The 22,001-nt window shown below is 36.6% G+C and overlaps 1 protein-coding gene across 1 annotated transcript in view; it reads right to left on the bottom strand.

Moving 5' to 3' along the window:
• Positions 1-19,917, bottom strand: part of mAChR-A (muscarinic Acetylcholine Receptor, A-type) — a 92,764-nt gene extending 72,847 nt beyond the window's left edge. The window contains exon 1 of the mRNA XM_028179756.2: positions 19,735-19,917. The gene's annotated coding sequence lies outside the window, so the exon portion shown is untranslated. The remainder of the gene's footprint in view (positions 1-19,734) is intronic.
• Between the last annotated feature and the right edge of the window lie 2,084 nt (positions 19,918-22,001).

Genomic DNA, 22,001 nt, shown 5'->3' with positions numbered 1-22,001 from the left:
AAAATTTAATATGGTGGTTAAGTTTTCTTAAATGTTCTAATTTTCCGCACAATTTCCTTGATACTTTTTTTTCTTAAGAACCTTCTCCTGCCAATAATAAACACAACAAAAAATGAATTATACAATTTGTTGACGACGTCGTGAGGTTATGCGCATAAGTACATTACGTAGATTCATTTTTATATATAAGCTTGTCGATAACAACGCTTTCTAATATGAACATAATATTTAAAATCAATTCTATCTATAAATAGGTGACCTATAATATGCGTGCAGGTAAACTAACTGGGGCGCTTAAGTGTGTCGGTTACGTCACCGGCAAAGTTTAGTGCGCCTGAACGATGCGGTGAACGAAAAGCGCAATGAATTATAAATTACCAGCGAAACCCGGTCACTCGGGGCTGTGACAGTCGCGAAATGAATATGAAATACGCATTAGTCGAAACCACAAGCGTCACCTCTCGTACCTTAATTGGTATAATGGAGTCGTATGAGCTTGGATAGTGCCCTGTAAGAGTGAAATTATGAGGGTGGATTCAGAAATAATTTGATAGGGAGATTAATTGAACATAGGATGATACTACTGCACTTAATTTATGGGACTTTCGTAATATTTGATCTGACCAGATCTGGACCGCTCTTGATTCCACTGTCTATGATGCTCTCAGAGTTGCCGAAGACAGGATGAGATGGCATAGCATCGTGAAGACTAAAGTCGCGGATGGAGTTGGTCACGACCCTCAGACATAAGGAGAATGAGTGGAAGAGAAGGAGGCAACTAGTGCAGAACTGAGTCGGTGACTTGTATTAACGAATGAATGAATTACACAATTAGCCATGTAATTTTCTGAACCCCTGATTACGTGTATGCAAAATATCACGGCTAGCTGAGTAGAACCGTTACGATATGAAAGCGTAACAAAGAAACAAAATCACTTTTGCATTTATAACAGTAGTATTGGTAAAGTTAGATAAATATGAAAACGCTCGGAATTAAATAAAAATAACAAATTTGTTTTTCCTTTGATGTATCTCCCGTCGGACGGATTCCTTTTGTTTGTTTTAAGTTTATTTTATACAAAATTTTAGATCTTTTATTTATCGATTGAGGCACTACGAAGTCTGCCGCTGTCAGCTAGTATTTAAATATATTATGTTTAGTTTTTAGAAAGGATTTTTTTTAAACGCTCGCTCTTCTTGTGATGTCTAAACGATTTTCAGTTAAAAGCCGTCAGTGGACCGATTCGATCGAGGGCTCGTCCAAAGAAAATGAAAATCGATCGATCTACCGTGATACACAATTTACTTTATTACCAGAACAGTACTAAAACCTTATTAACCACTAGTCACTTTAGTTTCAGTCGTTTAATGTTTTATTACGAAGTTTTACCTCGACGATTGTAGATAAAGTGGATGTTTTGATGGCGCCTTTTACGAGTACTTACAACAGGTTTAGAATGCTTTTGGAAGCAACAAAATAAAAACATTAAACCACCTGAGAGTGGCTTCGTCTCGTAATGATAATTGCATCATCAGTTTTGAATGTCGCAATACCAAATTACCATACTATTACACATATACAACATATTCCGAGGGAACATTTACTGGTGGTAGGACCTCTTGTGAGTCCGCGCGGGTAGTTACCACCACCCTGCCTATTTCTGCCGTGAAGCAGTAATGCGTTACGGTTTGAAGGGTGGGGCAGCCGTTGTATGCTGAGACCTTAGAACTCATATCTCAAGGTGGGAGACGGCATTTACGTTGTAGATGTCTATGGGCTCCAGTAACCACTTAACACCAAGTGGACTATGAACTCGTCCACCCATCTAAGCAATAAAAAATAAAAAAGACTCCTGTATCATATACCATTTCTTCGCTCACTCCCCTCTTACGCATATCGTTTTTCACGCAATCCATCCATTTCTTCTTAGGTCTACCTCTTCCTCTGAAGCCTTCCACAAGACATGAGCTTTGTCGTTTACTGAAATTTCCAATCGAATATTCGATTTGATATTAAATCTAACGTTTATCTGTGCATGATTAGTTATCGGTACACTGCGGACCATATGTCAAATTCGGAGGAAATTATAACGATGACCACTTCAGATAGTGGACACTGAGGATTTAGATAAATGCGTCAAGTTTATAATTAATTATCACAGGGTTGTTTTTATTGCTTATTTAGTTGGACGAGCTCACGGCCCACGTGGTATTAAGTGGTTACCGGAGCCCATAGACATCTACGAAGTAAATGCCGCCACCAACCTTGAGATATGAGGTCTAAGGTCTTAGATTTTACAATGCAACGGCTGCCTCACCCTTCAAACCGAGACGCATTACTGCTTCACGACAGAAATAGGCAGGGTGGTGGTACCTACGCGTAACTCACAAGACATCCTACCACCAGTAAAATAACTGAAAGCATACGCGCATAAGTAAGTGATAATTCGAAGTGACAAGTTGACTGACCTAAGTAACAATTTAAAGTATTTGGATGGTAATTTACCAGCTGACCTGGACTCCATCTTCCATCATCTTGACTTTAAATGGTTACCAAAGTTGACAAATGGCTGTCCAGGCCTTCAGATAGGAACGCGAAATTGCCTCAACAAGTAACAACCTCCCAACACACCCAAATCAACCACCAGACACCAAATTCTAACACACCTAGCCTCCAACACAGTACCCAAGATAGATATTTAGATAGGAAAATAAGAGGGAAATACCAGTTTTACCAAAAATCTTTGCCAACTCGTGACCTCTTGTGACCTTGACTGCACTTACGCAGATGAAAATATAACACCTCAATACATATTTTAGCGGTGGCTAGAATAAGAGAGAAGATATTCAATAAAAACCTGAATGGCTTTAACGAAATTATCAAGATAAAAGTGCATATAACTCAAATTCTTAACTACATACGGACCGTCAATCTATCGAGCAAGTTCATCAGTTCGGCCGACTATCTTTCCGTTACCTTTTTCTAGTATATAACCATATCCTTCCATATGTACATATTCATATTCATATCAGCAAATCACTTATTATTTTACAATGCAAACAATGTAAAATGTATTAACGTAATTGCGATCCGCAACCGTAAATTGGATCATTATTCCGTGTTTGAGGGACGTTTGCCAACATCGACCGACCAAAAGACGAGATAGTACAGTAGAGAGCCAGTTACAGTAATAATATGAAATTTCAACGGAATTTGGTGCACGGTCTATATAATAGTATAGTATTATCAATATTGTCGTCCATAATTATTATAAAATATTTTTTTTTGTGTATCTCAGGAATGTGGACAAGATAGGACTATCATAACAAATTACATTATTATTTTAGCAACGTTTCGGTCTTTTATTAGACCTTCATCAGGCATCTGAAAATTACACATAATTGATAACCTACAATACAAAACAACAATTGTCGAAACTACCATATTTACCATAATATGAATTTAAATAATCCCTATCTTACACTTGTGACACACTTGTGACTTGAGACAATTGTGCAGTTATGATAGTCCTATCTTGTCCACATTCCTGAGATACACAAAAAAATATTTTATAATAGTATAGTTTCAACTCTGGAAGACTCGTGTTGGCCTATATGCTGATATGCGGTAGAAATACTAAAATAGTATCCAATCTTTACGATATTTTAATAAGCCTTACCATTATTAGGGAGCGGAATTCAGGAAATCGGAGAGCCCTCGCGTGGAACGCAAGATAACTTTAGATTAACCAATATATTTCGTTTGCAAGAAAATTTAAACAAATAGAAAATGCCTCAAGTATTTTTTTTAAACAGACATCTGGAATATCCACCAAAAGTATATGTATTTCAATTATTGGATTATTATTGCATAATCTCATCCGCCGTCTTACATACATATTTCAATATGAACGCCGACTAAGCGAAACAATATAACCCTTATTTATAGCACTGAATTTCGTTGTCTTTCTCAAGAGCTGAATAAACGAAAAGGCGTTACCGAAAGTGATTATGATCATTGTTTAGGTATCATCAAACAATTTTCTTCTTCTGTAGCACTTTGATATTGTATTTTGAACACTTTGAAGTTCAGTGTTCCCACATATAGGACATATATTTAGTTTTCCATTACATTAGTCTTAGGACCGCAAAAGATCAAAACATAGCAAACAAAACATCTTTACCGGAGTCTAAAGACAAAACAACTTATATACCGCTTAGAGAACTTGAGATATCATGTGTAAGTCCCAACTCTAACTGGTAATGTGAGTAGGGGGCATCCTAACAAGACTTGCATGGACTATGTGAAAGATAATATGCAAAAGCAGGGTGTGAATGCAGAGATGTCGTATAGGCCTGAATGGAAAATGAGGACATAATGCTCCGACCCCATTTAGTGAGAAAAGGACAGGAATCCTGGCTGTTTCGTAGTTCAAATAGATACCACATGACTGATAGGCTGTAGAAATAAGCAATAGTCTAGTGCCTATCCCTACAGCCCTATCTCCTAATTATCTAATTGGCTCTCTAGCCACAAATATCATTTATACGCCACGTGTAAACACGACATGCATCACACAAAGTAAACTAACTAGCTTCGCAAAATACAATATCCGTCATATAATGACATACGTCAAAGCATTAAGCTATCTTTGTTATTGATAGTTGATACTTGGAATAACGATGATTATCAGTAAGGGCGAACTTCTGAACTGAATGGCGATTCATGGGCATTTATTTTTTCATAACTTTATATACTAGACAGTATAAAGGCGGGCTTAATGCCATAGGCATTCTCTGACAGTCTACCTTAGGGGGTGCAGAGATGAACCTTGGTGATAATGATATTACATCAACATATGTGTATATATGTTACCGGAAATGTATGTAATCCGTCATTGTATACAATTCCTAGGAAATGTATGTAATTCCTAAAATCGCACGGAAATGTGTGAAATAAATTATATTATACTTACACATTACACATTTCCTAGGAAATCTATACATTTCCTAAATAGCAATCGGAAATGTAAAACATTTAAGATATTGGTGGGTACGCGGGGACAGCGGGACGAGTCTTGCACTACGGTCAGTTGCCAACTTGCAATCCACTGGAACCGGCCAGGGATTTAAGAAGTGCCTTTGCAAGAAAAACTGTGCTACATCAAGATGTCTGGGTTTTAAAAATAAAGTATTATGTACTTCCAAATGCCATTCGAGCTTACCCTGCAAAAATAAATAGCTATATGGACTGACAAAGTATTATAATATAAAGATTTATTTTTATACTTTGACATTTATAAATACTTAATTATCAGACTGATTACTTGCCAAATGAAAATTTGATTTTATAAGAATAAATATAAGTTGATTTTATGATACGTTAAAAGTTAATAGATAGTTGATTTTAGAAGGTTTAATTAGTAAGATAATATGAACATATTATTATTATTTTACGGTAATAACTGTTACCCGATTGTCTCAATAGTGTTATAATAAAAAAATATTATTAACAACGTGTTTTATTACAGAAAGCATTTACTTTATACATTTCCTAATACGATATTGGAATTATATACAATTCCGAGGAAATTTATACATTTCCTAGGATATCTATACATTAAATAGTTTTTCAAACAATATTTTATACATTTCCTAAATAGTATCGGAATTGTACACATTTCCTAGGATTTGTATACAATTCCTTGATTTCATACATTTCCGGTAACATATACATATATAATATTTATAGACACAAATACTCGTACTTAAATATATACATAAATATACATATAAAAAACATATATAAATAAATATTATCAATTAGTCAATTTACAACTTCTCCTTGCGTTTTCAAACAACAAAGGTTAAAGTTTATCAAAGCATCATGTAACCTTATACATACAAATTCAATATAATTTGGACGTCATTTTGCAAAGTCGTTGAATGTTTAAAATCCGTTTGCAAAAATCGCTACACAGCCCTGAGGGGTAAGAACAAAACAAATTAAAAGTGTTTGCTTTTTAACATGCTAAATTTAATTTCTATACAAGATCGCTAAATTGATAACAATTAAAAATTTTAAGGTTTATATGTACATGTGTCCTCTTTGCCTTTCTAAACGATGAATCCGTCTTGGTTGCTGCTGGCACTACGAGAAAGGTTTACGACTGGGTGTGTGGTGCACCGGAGTGCCTTCAACCCCTTTACTGCCCCATCTTCTAAGCACCGACAACAGTTAATATGGTAAAAACATCGTACGTAATACGTAATATCTCGATGGGTAACAATTAAATAGTTCGATGAGACTGGAATCACTTGTAGTATAAACACAGTACTAACCTAAATCACCCGATAACTATTCACACTTATGAAAAGCACCGAAATTTATATGTTATCGGCCAATATAGTATGACTTCGACGTAGGCATCGCTAAATGTAAAATGAAATCACCTTTGAAAGAGAGAGAGATGAAAGAGATGCGAGATAGGAAGATACCGCTCTAATAATTCGATAAATATTTGTAGCAAGGACATTCTTCGCCGGTCCCGAAATGAGGTAAAACAAAGGCGTCAAGGGTTATGTTGGTATTTTTTTATGAAGGGACTGACCATATTGAGTCACTAACATTTTTATCGTGTACAGACTACAGAGACAGATTTAGTATCAAATATCGGAAATAATGCAAAATTCCGTTCTAAGCCTTTTCGTATGGTCCCAGTCGCGAATCCTGACCATACTAAAAACTTTCGTAGTGGCTGTTTGAAGCGGCAAGGTCCCGAATACTTAAATACTCTTATTGTCTATTTCTGCAGTAAATTCACTACGCCTGAATATGAAGATACTCGGTAGCTCAAATAAACTAACTTCTTCATCTTATTTATCAAGATTTCGCGCAAATTTGTCTGTGGCCTCCAACAATTAGGAAAGCCGTGTATAAATAACTCCGCGAATAACCTGAAAAGCACTGCCCACAAAATACAATGACACGACTATTTTTACTTTTATTTTTACTTACTGGTGGTAAGACTTCTTGCGAGTTCGCATTTCTGCCGTGAAGCAGTAATGCGTTTCGGTTTGAAGGGTGGGACAGCCGTTGTAACTATACTTGAGACCTAAGAACTTATATCTCAAGGTGGGTGGCGCATTTACGTTGTAGATGTGTATGGGCTCCAATAACTACTTAACACCAGGTGGGCTTTGAGCTCGTCCACCCATCTAAGCAATAAATAAATAAAAACTATAAAGAAAAATTGGTTTTGAATATTCTAATTCTGCATTCAGCCACTCCATCATTTAATTGAGAGTTAGCTACATCTGAGTTCGTTTCTTCGGAAACAGCTGTTAGTAATGTAATACCAATGAAAATTCTGACGACGAAACTTACAACCATTTATCAAGTGGCACTTTCCGACAGATACTAAATGACTGTCTTTTGTACCCTACATATTGCTTTCTGTAAAAAAACTTTGTTGTCGCTCTGTCATAGATAATTATTTTTCTTCTTAATTAGTATGTATTTTCTGTTTATAGAGACGTAAGAAGACCTTTTGTGGGTAGGCCAATTTTAAAACGCGGATTGGTAGGTACCACGGCTCAGTCTATTTCGAAGTATATATTGTGATTTAAAAAGTATTAGAGCTATTATTCCTCTATAATTTGCCTTCATGTGTACGATTCACAGTAGCCCCTCAAACATCGATCACCGTCGACTCCGACGAAGAGTTTGACGTGCTAACTAACCCATAGACAGCCCACTGAGTTATCACCTGATCTTCTCAGTGGGTTGCGATTTCGATCTAGTGGTTGATTCCGCGAAGCACTGCTCTTGCTAGAGCTAGTGTTAGCAAATTCTCTCAAGCTGTGAATATCTTCGTCCAAAGAATAGGATATTTGTTACTGTGGCCTTGAAGCGTGCGACAAGATTTGCATTATACCTTCTTCAGCAAACACTTCACAACAAGCGTCTGACAACAGGACCCAAATAAAAAATCAAATTATGTACAAATGAAATTTTGCTCTATAACAGTAAAAGGTCCATTCGCACTAACGCTAGTTTTCCGTAATATCTGTTGACATAAATAAAATATGTGTCCGCAATTTCGTACCCTTTTTGTGGCCCGTCGTTCGTATTCCAGCGACGTCCCTCTCTACGTAATGTCAATGACCCTAGTTTCATATTACCTGGACACGCCTTTCCTTCAGAAGTTATTCGTGAGAAAATATGTAAAATATGTGGATGGTAATTGGAGGTAGGTAGACAAACATAAATAATCAAAATTGTAAATTGATACTACAGTACAAGGCACGTGTGATTGTTATGACACAGCACTCCTTTACATCCAGAAAGACGAAAAATAAATGAATGAGGGCTTAATTAAAACCAAATTTTACGATTTAATCCGATTTAATCACCAACGACTGATGACGTAAAAATAGTTAAAAATATGATAAAGAATTGTCGAAAGCATCGAATTATCGAAGTAAAAAGCGATAGTTCTTATAGGAGCTCCTAAGAGAAATAAATTAAATTAAATTAATTAAATAAAAGAGAGAACAAAGACGTGACAATACTATCAAAAGTAAAATATGAATTATTAAATTCAAATTTCTAAAACACGCTCATAACATGCTTTCGAGCAAAACCCTTTCGGTCCTGCACTAAAAAATCACTTAGAAAATGAAAACACTTCACTTCGATCACAAGATCGTGAAACGATGAATAAATAGTCAGAATGTCCAATTGAAAACGTGATAAAACAATGCAATGTAAAGATTGAAGGCCTATATTGCCTATATTGATGCCTATATTGATTCAAATGTAGGCGAACTCGATCACAAACCGGTGGATTTTTTCGAAAGAAATACACCATTGACGTAACCGAATTGTCACGTTTTGGATTATTTTATTACGCCCAAACTGAAGTGAAGTCCGGTAGAGTAGAAAATTTGGGTCCACCCCCGCGGAGGGAAAGCGGTCCTTTTGTCACGACGAATGGCTTTTTATGTTTAATTAAGTGGAAATGTTAATTTTTATACATGCAATTATGTATGCATCCTTTTATTAATTACGCGTGAGCGCTACATGTTTATGTTGAGTTCTGTTTTAATTATTAGACGTGAAAAGATTTATGTCTGGCTGGCGGGCTTTTTCGGGGTACATATATCCGAGTTCATTTAACTCTGTTTACCTACGTATACAAAACGTCTTTATAGACGAAAAAAGATATATAGAAATGTAAGTTTATAGCCCAGCTGTTAGGGACAAAATAGCCTATAGAGCACAACGTGAATCTCGCTAACGCTAACAAACATCCTGATATTCAAATTAAGAGATTGGTTCAGGTTAGGATTCACTCACATTCATATTTCGCGAAATAGCGAAGAACGCGATTCAAAGCTTCCTCACAGATACTGCCAACGTCCCCTCTAGAATCTAAGAAAAAGGCCAATAAAGAACAACAACGAGGAAAGTTCTAGATTAAAGAAACGGATATCTGATATTCAAGTCGGAACACGGAATTTGCCGTTGAAATAAGAAAATAAGGCCGCATTATGAACTTAGTAATGACAATTCTAAGTAATTCACTTTGTTTAATATATTATAATGTGAAATGGGTGAAGTGTTCAGTGAATACTTAACTCACAGACATCAAAACGTGAATGCTACCGTCCATCAAGCTACACATTACTGCTTCACGGGCGGAAATAGGTCGTGGTACCTAACCATGCGAAATCACAGGACGCCACCTGAGTTCTTCACGACAGAACTCTACATCTAATTCAGTCTGTCAAAACCTTCATCTTTATGCCGCAATGTATCATGCTATAATCGCTTAAGCCCCGGGAGATTTTTTTTTCTTTTTTTCCTACCTAAGCTGATAGCCTTGAAAGGCTATTTCAGCGTAACCTTAACTAGTGAGCTCACGGGGCTCAAACCTGACGACGTTGCTAACACGAACCCTAGCAAGAGCCGTGCTTCGCAGAATCTACCACCGGATCGGAAACGCGACCCACTGAGAAGATCCGGCGAGAAACTCAGTGGGCTGTGTCTGTGGGTTAATTTACTTGTCGAGCCCTTCCTCGCAAGCAACGGGTTCGACGAGAACGATGACCGATGCTTGAGGTACCTAAAAGCACCGTTAATGGATCGGGAGCATCCGAAATGACGTGAACCCCCGGGTGAGCAAAGAACTCATGGCGTCATCTATGCGCGCGCTTTTAACGTCTAAAGAGTACAAAACTAATAATCAGTACATTTTAATTCTCCTTCACGTCCGTCATATTTCGCAATCGTATTATTAAAACGGGTTGAAACATCACTTCGCGTTCCGACGTTGAAATTTCGAGTTAGGAGTAAGCTACGGATTTACATACAGAATGACGGCCTTCATTTTGCAAAATGAAATTATAACTTTGCATTTAGTTAGGCTCGTGTTAATGAAATAATAAAATTTCTAACTACATCATATAATGCAAATAGGTAGTTTTGTAATTGCTAATGTTTAAAAGAATTTTCTTATAAAATATTTTCTTCGATTTCCACAAATTGGAAACAAATAAAACGAATTAATCTTTATTATCTATTAATCTTATTTCATTATTTCCGATGTTTCGAATACTACTTATACTGTCATGGTGGTTGCGGACGTCTACACTGATTGACTTTCTTCTGGCTAATCTTAATTATAAATTTTTTTTCTAATGTGTTGAATGTGATGAAATAGAATGAAATTAGAATGAAATAGAATGAATGAGACAGATGAACGTCTTAAAAAACTATAAAAATTTAATAATAGGACCTTCGAGAGGCTATTCTGAGTGCACTTGACTGGTGAGCGAACTCACAGGGCTTAGCCGAAGGAGTTTCCTAACATTTACCCTAACAATAGTAACGCCTCGCTAAATCTACCACGGGATGGAAATCGCGACCCACTAAGAGCATCCGTCGGGAAGCTCAATTGGCTGTGTCGTATGGGTTAAATGGCACATCAAAATCTTCGACGAGATCGATGACAGGGTTTTTGGTATAGCCTTTGCAGTGATTTGTTTCATATTCTCACACTTGTGTACTTTCACAGATAATAAGGCATAATTACCTGTTTAAGCCTGAAGAAATACTGAATTAACAAAGTAAAAGAACAATACAGTGCATTTGACACTTTATGTGCCCGTCAAAACTTTGTTAACCTGTGAGATGCAGACAATCTATAATCTTACTCTATGGATGCAGATGAGATTTGACATAAATGTGACATATAGTGTACAACATTTTTTTTTAATTCTTTTCTGGATTTGTGAAGATACCTTTAAACCAATTCTTATATTTTCTTTATAATATATTCTGTTATAATATGAATAAATGATATGAAACGCAATGAGCTGAAGTTGATTAATTTGAGACTAATCAATTGGGATGAAATTAAATCAAAAGGGGGTGAAATGGGATGAAATTAAATCTCAACAAAATGGTGGTTATTTGACGATTCTCTTTGGAAGAACCCGAGAAGCTACATCCAGCTGCTTTATCTCATTTTCCCACGTTTGTGCACTTGCATAGATTACTAAATAGCTGGCTCCTCACGTTCCCGCCAAAAAAAATCTGTACAATTAACAAATTCATTACAACATCACAGATTGAACAAGAAAAAAATCAAAATTGTTTTTCAATGCCAATTTCTTCATGATCGTAAAAAGCTTAATAAAGGGTAAACGTTGTAAATTATTTCCAAACAAACAGGAAACGACAAACATCGACAAAACAGTTTCCACCGAACTCATACAATATTCATGGCATGTCAACACGTTTTTATGATAACATAGAATTAATTTGAACCTACACACTTTCAGGTTATAGAAAATATAAATAGTCAATGTCGCTACGAAAAACCTTAAGCTAATTAGATAATTATTACAATCAATTGAGTACACATTTGTAATACGTTGTTTGTAAGATGACAGTTTATGTTTTTGTCATAGGAAAAATCGAATGGTTATTTCTCGTGCAAGAGATTCCCGTATATTTTTTCATCGGCAGTTCCTATGAAAGAACTGCCGCCCAGTGCATGTTGTTGTCAAAGTACTGTCATGTTGGTATCAATCTTCTTGTGTCTATGATCAGTCTAATACACATAAATGCCAAATTTGTTGAATTTGTAATTAACGCGATTCAATAGTAAATATCGGTTCGCAGAACATCGATTATTTTGGTTAAGAAGGCTTTGCTCAGACTACTTGAATCAATAGTACAATAGAATAAAAAAATGTGAAATCATAAGTTCGTAGTTAATAAAAATAAAAGAGTGGAGTTTGTTCCTTTTTTATCTTTGTATTCACTTCCAACTTTCCTAGCGTATTATCGTGCTATTCAGTATTATTCCACTTAAGAGTTGATATTGGCAAAGAATATTCACCTCTTCCCTATATTTCCAATAAGGTTTTTTTTTAATTCCGAACACTGATCCGTAATAAATAAAAACGTTGATGATTCGACATTCTGCATCATGAAACCTTTTTATATTATCTAGTCGCTCCGAAAGAGTATTTGTAATTTTGTTATGTTTAATGGGCTTTAATGACCCACTTATCTTCGAGCAAATTATCTTCAGACTCCTCTCCGCGCATGACCATTTTCTTCGACGTTTCTCTTCATAGATGAAATGTGGCCCATCAAATTTCTAAAGTCCCCGAATTATATGCTGTGAACATACTATTCGAGGGCCTTCAGGAATTTGACGGATCATTTTTAGAAGTACGAATGCGAACGATGTAGATGCCGAAAATGCTGCCACACACATTAAAAAAAATAGAATTTACACACTTTTACCGATTAGACAAGACGGTAAAAAGCTGATATGATATTCACATCTAACAAATTCAAAAGATTTAATTTAAAAAGAAAGCAAGCAACTCTTCAATGATTATTTTTGTATCATGTCAACTTATTCATTCCTTGTAACAATTATTAAGTAATTTATAATAATTTAGAGAGAGAGAGAGAGAGTATTCTTTATTGTACACCAAAAAACAAATAAACAGTGCGATACATTAAACACAAAAAAGTACAATTGGCAGTCTTATCGCTAAGAGCGATCTCTTCCAGACAACCATCAGGTGGACAATAATCATTTGGAAACGAACTTAACATTGTTTATTTGACTGACAACCTATGGAATGAACTAAGAACACATATTGCACATATTTTATTAATTAAAAATCACTATTTTTCGACTAATTACTATTAATTATTACACTAATTCGACCAATTGTTCTTATCTCTAATATACCGCAGAATAATTAATGTTCACATTTTCTATTTTGACAAAATTTAATGTTAATAGTCATAGTTTTCCTTTTTTTTTCGTTTTAAATTTTTGTTTGGTTGCATTCCAATATAATTAATTGCCTCTTTATTAAATCACTTTAAATAATTAACTTGAGCCACTGCATAATACCGGCTGATGTAAGAAAATTGCTAAAAGGAGCAAATGAAGTGACATGGGTATGTATAGGATATTTATTGCTTAAATGGGTGACAAACTCACGGCCGACCTGGTGTTACTGGAGCCCATAGACATCTACAAAGTAAATGCCGCCACCCACCTTGAGATAAGAGTTCCAAGGTCTCAGTTGTAACAGTACCTCAGCTGTCCCGCCCTTCAAACCGAAACGCACTACTGCTTCACGGCAGAAATAGGCAGGACATTGCGTAATTACTGGTGGTAGGACAGCTTGTGAGTCCGCACGGGTGTGGACCACCATTGTGCCCAATTTTGCTGCCTTCGTTCCGGTTTGAAGGGTTGAAAAATTGTTGTGAATCGCAACTAACACTTCAACCCCTTCCTTATCTTGGGGTGGCCAAGACATTCACATTTGAATGTCTACAGGCTCCTGTAACCAACTAGGCGAGCCCAAGCTCACTAAAGCTGCTTATACACATAAATGCCTTTTTACAATGGTATTTTTTTCTAATTTCAAATCTAGACTTTCATAATTTTACATTTTCCGATGACACAATACATTATTGTGTCATATAAAGCTTTCCTTCTTTAAGAACGGTTAGCTGGTAGATAACTCAATTGTTGAGTTAAGCTCGCCATTTTTTATATCTTATCGCAATCACTGTATTATATTAACTGTGTGTACAAATAAATAATAAATAATATTGTTTTTACAATTGTGCTCACATTTTTATATTGAGAGGTTTTAATATTGCGTTACTATTAAATTTATATTATATATTTACATTCTACTATCACAACTTAATAGTTATAGTTTAATAAACATAACAAGCGCTTAAACTCTGTCAAGGGCTCTCAAAAATCAAAGAAATTCTCATAATGTCCTGATGATTTTTATTCTTACAATGTCATAAATGTTTTTCAAAAGATGAACGTATTATCAGATTACAGGGCGATTTAAATTGATCACATTGTTAATAGCTAGGCTGAACACCACAAGGACGTCTGTGCCTCTTGTTGAATGAGAAGAGATAAGCTCGAAGCAAGCGGCCATTACAGCGGCCATTATTCACAAGCTTTAATCAACGCCAAGGGAAAACGTCACCAGCGCTTAGAACAATGCTATAATGCATACGAACTGACAGACTATTTTTGTTTGTTGAAATTTCGTCCTTTTATTTTTCAGATACAAATTATTTATGATTAATAGCGATATAAAACTGTAATAGTCCGAGAAAACATAATTCTTCTTCTTTCCCTTGAGAATTTAGGTCAAAAGTCTTAGGTGTAATTACGTAGGTATACTACTAAGAAGTTTGTACTACTATTTATCAGATAACATGTATGACAGTCTGTCACCCACCCACCTGTAAACGCTACACTTAATTGACTATCATCAGCCCATAAAAATAAAGGAAATTAAATTCTTGAACTGATAATAAATCATCATTATCCTGCCCTTCTCCCAGTCACCTGGGGTCGGCGCAACATGTTTTCTCCTTCCATACTCTTCTATCATATACCATTTCTTCGCTCACTCCCCTCCTACCCATATCGTCTTTCACACAATCCATCCATTTCTTCTTAGGTCTACCTCTTCCTCTAAATCCTTCCACATTCATAGTTAACACTCTCTTAACAACCTCATTTTCATTCCGTCTCATCACATGTCCATACCATCCCATGAACTGATAATAAATATGAGTACTTAAAATACGTGTTGTGAACTAGCTACACGATTCAGCCACAATCCTGTATGCTTAGTGTTAGTCTTTTAACGTTCTCGGTCACGTAAAAGTTAACTCAAATTTGTATGGAGTTGGAACAGCTTCCCTTCGTTTGCCGCTAGGGGCGCTATTCCAGCTCCATACAAATTTGAGTTAACTTTTACGTGATCGAGAAGTTAAAAAAGCTCGCACTAAGCACACTGGTTTAACAATCGCTTTATTCGCACCTTGGTGTCTTGCTATCAGTGCACCGTGAGCATCAAGCGAGCTACGGCACGCTACTGCGAGCTACGACGCCTTCTCGTCTACACTAACAAGATTCAAGACATTTATTTCTCAGAACATTACAAAAATCACATGGAAACACTAACTACACGGACTATTATTTAACAAGTTCTTACCAACATTTATACAGTAAATTTCTATAAAAAATGTATAGTATGTGAAAAGAGTGCTAAGAACCTGTTTATAAACGATTATGCCTAGTTTGTATAATGTAGATATACGAGAAGCCTTAAAGCATTGAAACATAATCAATCAGCGTAAAAACTAGCGTAGACTCAATGATTAATATTCTAAACTGCACGAACATGACGTAACATGAGAAATATATAAAAATACATATTGTTTTAAACATACAAGATCGAAGTGAAGATACATTAGATTAAAGACTATCCCTTAAAATGGAACTAATAACGACTTAATTACGGCATTAAGATAGATAAGATAGATAGATAAGAAATGAAACCCGCAAAATTATAATTTGCGTAATTACTGGTGGTAGGACCTCTTGTGAGTCCGCACGGGTAGGTACCACCACCCTGCCTATTTCTGCCGTGAAGCAGTAATGCGTTTCGGTTTGAAGGGTGGGGCAGCCGTTGTAACTATAATTGAGACCTTAGAACTTATATCTCAAGGTGGGTCGCGCATTTACGTTGTAGATGTCTATGGGCTCCAGTAACCACTTAACACCAGGTGGGCTGTGAGCTCGTCCACTCATCTAAGCAATAAAAAAAAAAAAAAAAGATTCCAGTGCTGCTCGACAGTTAGTATAAGAGAATAAAAATCCTGACATTCTCTTTTAAAGTAAGTTTAATAAATTAAATGTAACTCTGTGTTTTTTAATATTGGGCTATGATGTATGTGCGTTTCCGCAGACAAAAAATATGTCATTCGACGTACGAAACTGTTGACCATATTTATAGGTATATATAAAAATTAATCTCCGTAATGTATGTACTACCATAACTTCAGAACGTCGGCAACAAATTGGACAATTCTTTTTTTGTTGTGTTTGTTGTTATGTTTTTGTTAGGGGAAGGTTCTTATGAAAAAAATAATAAGAAAATTGCGCGAAAATTAGAAAATTTAAGAAAACTTAACCAGTGTAATGTAATCTTATGGTGTTTTTTTATAAAACTTAACCAGCATGTAACCTTTATGGTATTTGACATACGAGGGCGGGATGATAAGTAACTAGCCTCTACTATTTAAAAAGTTAAACTTTAAAAAATATATATGTCATTTTTAAATTCGTATCTCTGGCTACCTGTGTTCTAAATTTGAATTTGGTGGCGTGAAAATTTTATTGATTTTTTGTCATTTGAAAATATATTTCGTCAAGTGTTTTCAAAATGGATAAAATTGAACAAAGAGCGGTGATAAAGTTTCTTCATATGAAGGGCACGAAAGGGAAAGATATCTATGACGAGCTAAATAATGCTTAGGGTGAATGTGCTCCTTTTTATGCCATAGTAAAAAACTGGGTGGCTGAGTTTAAACGCGGTCGTACATGTGTCCAAGATGAAGCCCGCCCCGGACGTCCAAAAAGCGTCACGACTCCGGAAATGGTCGTGAAAGTACATGATATGGTTTTAACAGATCGACGATTGAAGTTATCTGAAACAGCTGACACTACAGGTATCTCAAAAGAACGGGTAGATCATATCCTAAGTGAGGAATTAAAAATGAAAAAGTCATCGGCCCGTTGGGTGCCGCGATTGCTTACGCACGATCAAAAGAGGATTCGGGTGCAAAAGTCAAAAGAATGTCTGGACCGTTTCAGAGTAATAATGCCGATTTTTTACGTCGATTTGTAACAACAGATGAAACATGGGTTCGTTATTACACGCCAGAATCAAAAATTCAATCAAAACAGTGGACGCAATCGCGATGCCCGGCTCCAAAAAAGCCATGGCTGTAAAGTCGGCTGGAAAAGTGATGGCTTCCGTCTTTTAGGATTCAGATGGGATATTGATCATAGTTTACCTTCCTAAAGGTCAAACGATTAATGGAGAATACTACGCTAATCTTCTAGATAATTTTCATCAGTTTATTCAGCAAAAACGACCAGATTTGGCGAAAAATAAATCATCTTCCGCCAAGACAGCGCTAGGGTTCACACATGTGTTAAAGCTATGGCAAAAATCAACGAATTGAAATATGATTTGCTGTCCCACCTACCTTATTCGCCTGATATAGTGCCATCAGACTTCCACTTATTCCCTAAGCTCAAAACTTTTTTGGGCGGACAGAAATTTACCACAAATGATGAAGTCATAGCCGCTGTAGAGGAGTATTTTCGAGGCCTCGAAAGAAATCATTTTATGGAAGGCATTACTGCTTTAGAACGAAGATAGAATAAGTGCGTAGAGGTTCACGAAGACTATGTCGAAAAATAAAATTAATGTTATCACGAAAAGATAAGTGTTTTATTGTTAGGCTAGTTACTTATCATCCCGCCCTTGTAACATTGACAGAATGCGTGCTGCAAATATCAGATTTGTATAAAAAAAAAATCAATAAAATCAAAAAATTTTTTGTTGCCTAGATGGGTGGACAAGCTCACAGCCCATCTGGTTTTAAGTGGTTACTGGAACCCATAGACATCTACAACTTAAATGCGCCACCCACCTTGAGATAAAAGTTCTAAAGTCTCAAGTATAGTTACAATGGCTGCCCCATCCTTCAAACGAAACGCATTACTGCTTCACGGCATTATTCCCCGAAGTGAAGCGAGGGCGGGTCGCTAGTTGTATACGGGTATATAGATATTAATGTTCTCAATAGCACGAACGAAGGTTGCCCTTAAATTCAGCCTTTAGCCATCACTATGTCCTGACTAGCGCGCCTCTCCTTCGCATAGGTGTAAATCAGTAAATTGACCTGAACACAATACGATAAATTAATAATTGTAAATAATTATAAATATTTTCCTAAGCTTAAGTAGTAATTTTCACGCCTCTTCCATAAAAGTGGTGGTATACAAACCTTCAACGTCTAATTCACTTCTTTTTTTTTTCCACCATTACCGGGCTGTTTTCAAAAACGCAAATTGTTTGTGTATAATTTATTTCTAACAATAAGTAGGTTTATGTAATTTGTGTAGAGAAACTCGTTGCAAAGATATGAGATTTAAATCCTCAGTGGCTAAGCCTACTGGTGGTAGGACCTCTTGTGAGTCCGCGCGGGTACCACCACCCTGCCTATTTCTGCCGTGAAGCAGTAATGCGTTTCGGTTTGAAGGGTGGGGCAGCCGTCGTAACTATACTTGAGACCTTAGAACTTATATCTCAAGGTGTGTGGCGCATTTACGTTGTAGATGTCTATGGGCTCCAGTAACTACTTCACACCAGGTGGGCTGTGAGCTCGTCCACTCATCTAAGCAATAAAATAAATAAAAAACATAGCAGAAGCAGTTAGTTCAAACAAGCAGTCAGTCAAATAAATATATATATTTATGTCTGTGTTTTTTTTATTGTCTTTATAGACAGGAGCATGCTTTCCACCTGATGTTAAATGTTACCGTCGCTCATAGACATCAGCAATGAACGCTTGAAGAAGAAATGTATGAAGATGAAGATTTGAGTATGTAATTCAAGATGGAACCTTCATCTTTAAAATTGTGTAAATGTAAGAACCCTTTTCTCGTCTATAATATTCGCATGTTCTATAGATGTAAAAACATCCCCTATGCAAAGAAATAAGGCATTAAAATTTGAGAGCTCTTAAAAACCCTCACTACTTTGATAGACACAAAGTTACCGCGATTCCCTACTCTTCATTCCAATAGATGTATAAATATATAACGTTAGCTTAATACCAAATGAAAAATGGTTCTTTCCTTTTCATCCTTTTCCCATCTCAAGTACACAGACAGTATAACGGTGCTCAAAAATAAAAGTATATCTTGCCAAATCAAATGATTTAACAAAGAATTCCTGGAGGAAGAATTACGCTATAAAATGTTGGTAAGACAGTTGTAATGTGAGAGATTCTATGTTGGTAATCCACTAAAATACACGTAATTTATATGTGACGAGTCTCAGGCGGCCATACGCCCAGTAAAACGGTGTCTGGCCCGGCGTGCCTTGCGATCGTAAAACCACCGTGTGCGTTCCGTATCATTTCAGACATTACGACTAGGGCAATTTTGGAGCGACCGAGATAAATGATATAGTAGCGCCAAAACGGCCGTAAACGATCCTCGGAAATGATGAAGGGGTGACACCGGAGATTTGTTTACGGGGTGACCTTGAGTTCCTTACCTACGGGGCCGCACATGGTGTGGTGTGGCCGGGCTCAATCGAGCGCTCGGCCATCGCTCCGATCACGCAGCGACCATCACAACACTACGCACTGCACCCGGCGTCACTCACATCACTCTGCTGGAGTCACCGGAGGACACGTACGCCCCGAGCTGGCGTGCTCCATTCACTGGAAAGCCCGGGCGAGTTCTGGCCACTGCGCAGGCTCGGACATGCGTTGAAGAGGCAACTAGCTCCCTCTGTTTTGTTACGGGCACGCATGGTGCCGAGAGCGGTGCGAGGGCAGAGGTCACAAGGTCGTAGGTGACCTGATAGCGATACAAGACTGTAAACAATGTCGACTGGTGAAACGCCTCGGAACTTGGCAGCCTCCGCTGTTCTCTTTAATTGGAAGGACGAGACTTGGCCAAAGTATCGAGTGCCACATAGATTGTGAGGTCTTTGACACTCCCCTAATGAAGCTACGAGGGCGTTCCACTTCACTGAAAGCTCTGAGGATCCCTTTGAAGTTTATTTTACAAAACGAATCGCTGTGTTGCTCTTTACGAACACTGAATTAAGACTTATTTATTCAGACAATGGAGAATATATTTCTTCTTAGATTACTTCTCTTTGAGACAATTTTTTTATGAAAATCGCAGGTTATTTTGTTCTAGACTTAAAGATAAGCCTTTTTTCCGAAATACTCGCAGAATAAGCAAACGAATGACAAATATTTAAGATAATGTCATTACATATATATACTTTATTGTTCTTATACGGACTACAGTTTCTTGATAATCGTACGTACAATTTGAATTTAATTTTTTAATAGACGGGTGAACGATCTCAGATTCCACCAGTGTTTATAGAAGCCCATAGATATCACATATTTAATGTTTATACTCACTTTGAGACTTGAGGTCTGTCTCAATTATAATTTTTTCCTTAATCGTAGAAGACATTAATGGACATGAGTTAAGTATGTACGTATTTCATTAGAACAAATTGTTACCAGCCTGTGGGATTTGAACACTGGCACATTCGCATCGCTCAATAGGAGTAGATCAAGAGTCTTATTCTTTAGGCCGCGACGATTATGTCGACTTCGAGGCTTGACAAGGATACGTTAAAGGTTTACTGAGACACTGGCTGGTTGCTATTTGGTTATAAAATATATGCGGAAGACAATATTTAATTCGAAATTAAATTTCCAAACAAACATTTTGGAACGAAGTTCCTTATGGGACGATGCGGTGGGGTACCCTAACCGGGCAAAAACGTCCGTAACGTAAGATTTTTAATAGTAATGCACACAGTGTACTACTTAACTTTGTAATAACGTATAAAAAATAACATTTTTTTATCATTCATTGACCACGATCTCAGAGCGTTCGTTTGCGCAATACACTAACTCTTATGCAAACAACCGTGAATGAAGTGTACCACAATAAGTTCGCACGTTACCGAATGACCGTGGGTTGTTGCGAAACCTCCAGTTTTATTTTGTTTATACCTCGGATAGAACTTAAAATTAATATTTTTATAATAAGGAACTTCGTTCCTATCCGGTGTCCCACGACACCACACATCTTTTTTTATTGTTATAGATTCAAAGACAAATTCATCGCCCACCCAGAGCTTAGTTATTTAGAAATGACAATATCAGTGCTGAATGTCCGTCTTAACACATGAGGCTCTCTAGAAGATACAGAAGAACGACTGTCGTCCCACTAGCGCGGGCTACAAAACGTTTTAAGCAGTCTCGAAAAAAAAATCAATTTTGTACATAGACCACAAACGCAATCTCCGCGAAGGCTGTATTCAATTCGAACAGCCCATATAGCCCCAGTAAAAAGGCAGCAACTCTTAACCCATGCATCAGCCCGTTGAGATTCTCGCCGGATCTTCTCAGCTTCTATCTATGGACACTTCTGTTATCGTCATAATATATTATCATTCCTGTAATTTCAAAAACATACAATTTAGAAAACACACATAAAACTATTCAAATTGATTAATTAATAAAAATCTGTAATTTCTTCTGAAGCATTACAAATATCTAAGTGTCAATTTTGAATAAAAGTAGGTATATTTAAAAAAGATTTAGTTTTAAACCAACACGCATTCATAATGATGTCGAAATAAATTCTCATCTGGCATACTTATTTATGTTTAAAAACAAAGAGTTTTTTTGTGTTCTGTGAGTATTTGACACTGAGACATCCGACTACAGCTAAATGCCGACATGTTGATGTGGTTTTGATTTCGTAATCCCGAAAAATAAG

This window comes from Bombyx mandarina, chromosome 23 (assembly GCF_030267445.1).
Source record: "Bombyx mandarina strain Sakado chromosome 23, ASM3026744v2".
NCBI classification, from domain to species: domain Eukaryota; kingdom Metazoa; phylum Arthropoda; class Insecta; order Lepidoptera; family Bombycidae; genus Bombyx; species Bombyx mandarina.
The sequence above is the reverse complement of the archived record's forward strand: the minus strand, read 5'-3'. Positions and strand labels throughout refer to the sequence as shown.